The sequence below is a fragment of the Stenella coeruleoalba genome, assembly GCF_951394435.1.
Source record: "Stenella coeruleoalba genome assembly, chromosome: 5".
In the NCBI taxonomy this organism is placed as follows: Eukaryota; Metazoa; Chordata; class Mammalia; order Artiodactyla; family Delphinidae; genus Stenella; species Stenella coeruleoalba.
In genome coordinates this window covers 34522075-34524028 of record NC_137150.1, presented here as the reverse complement: position 1 = coordinate 34524028, position 1954 = coordinate 34522075, and the positions used below count along the sequence as shown (strand labels likewise).

General features: G+C 43.6%; 1 pseudogene across 1 annotated transcript; it reads left to right on the top strand.

Annotated features, from left to right (window-relative positions):
- Positions 1-243: 243 nt before the first annotated feature.
- Positions 244-1473, top strand: LOC307186329 (protein SEC13 homolog; annotated as a pseudogene). The gene is made up of 2 exons: positions 244-303; positions 847-1473. The product of its transcript is annotated as a protein SEC13 homolog (transcript).
- Positions 1474-1954: the final 481 nt, after the last annotated feature.

The window sequence follows — 1954 nt, the reverse complement described above, 5'->3', positions numbered from 1 at the left end:
TCAACCATTCCTGAGCCCCTCATTTATGCCTGTCAGTTTGCTAATCAATGTGAAGGATACATGATTGCCCATTACCTATCACTGCCAAACTAACTACCCCAAAATTCAGTGGCTTAAAACAGGCAATTTATTTTGCCCACAATTTTATGTGTCAGGAATCCTGGAAGAGCCTAGAGGGACAGTTCACCTCTGATCCATGTGGCAGCAAGTAGGGTGGCAAGAACTAAAGGACCCATTTCCAAGATGGCTTCTTCACTTGGGGGTCTGATACTTGTGTTTCTTGGTCACCTTTTTCTCCATATGGTATTTTATCCTCCAGGGCCTCTTCATATAGCTTGGGCTTTTTGCAGCATGGTGATCTAGGATAACTGCACGTCTTACATGGTGTCTTGCTTCTATGAGGAAGGAAGCAGAAGTGGACAGCTCAGTTAAGAGTTATGCTCAGACTGGTATAGCATCACTTCTAACATATGCTGTTGTTCAAAAATGTCATGGGCTCATCCAGATTCAAGGGGGTGGAAAAATATTCTACCTGCTGATGGGAGAGTATCAAGGTCATATAGTGAAAGAGCATGAGGGGGTGGGAAATATTATTGCTGTCATCTTTGGAACATACAGTCTTCCACACCTCAAAAAGCTTTTACTCTAACTCACGGGTTCATCAATAAAAGTCCATGGATAAAATTTAGGAGGTCTGTGAACTTGGAAGGAAATAAATCATATTTTTATTTTCTCTAATCTCTAAACTTCAGCATTTCTATCCATTCTGAATGTAGGCACAAACTACAGGAGTTATAGCAATACCTGTGATTTTGTTACCAATAAAAATCACAGATATTTTTACAGCACATTCAGTTGGGTATCAGGGACCTGATCCTGGCCTATGGGAGCTTCAATGGGGCCATCTCCCTACTGACCTATTCCATGTTGGGCCAGTGGGAAGTGAAGAAGATCAATAACGCTCACACTACTGGCTTCAAAGCAGTGAGCTGGGCCCCTGCTGTCATGCCTGGAAGCTTCATAGACCAGCCATCTGGGCAGAAGTCCAACTACGTCAAGAAATATGCATCAGGTGGCTGTGACAACCTCATCAAACTGTGGAAGGAGGAGGAGGACAGCCAGTGGAAGGAAGAGCAGAAGTTGAAAGCACACAGTGACTGGGTTTGAGACATGGCCTGGGCCAGCTCCATTGGCCTGCCTACCAGCACCATTGCCAGCTGCTCCCAGGATGGTCGAGTGTTCAGTTGTACCTGTGATGATGCCACGGGCAATACATGGTCTCCCAAACTGTTGCACAAGTTCAATGATGTTGTATGGCATGTGAGCTTGTCCATCACAGCCAACGTCCTGGTTATCTCAGGCAGAGACAATAACGTGACCCTGTGGAAGGAGTCAGTCAACTGGCAGTGGGTGTGCATCAGTGATGCCAACAAGGGCCAGGGTTCCATATCCACTTCAGTCACAGAAAAGTGACTGAGAATGAGCAGTGACAAGACAGGCAGGGCCTCTACTTGCTGCCTCCAGGACTGCCCTTTCCTGGGCCAACTGACCACACACCTGGGAGGAAGAATGCCCAACTCCCACAATATCACTTGCTCCTGGGAGTCATAACAAATGCAACCAGATTCATCATCTGCCTTAACATGATTTGATATGGTTTGTAATATACTGTCCAGCTGAATGCACTCTTGTTAAGAGGGAAAAACTACAAATGACCTTCAAATCTATTATTTTAAAATATTTTGGGTCATTTTTATGTAACTTTTAGGTGCAGGCATCATTTGTGGGGGCAGGGGGGGTGTTTCCAAAGTATTTAAATAAATTCATATTGCTTATAAACAACAAAAACAAAAATGCCTGGATGCTATAGCTTCAATTCTGAGAAAAAAAATAATTATGAACTTAATATTATATATCCAGTAAACATGTCAATCAAATGAGAGGGAAAATTAAG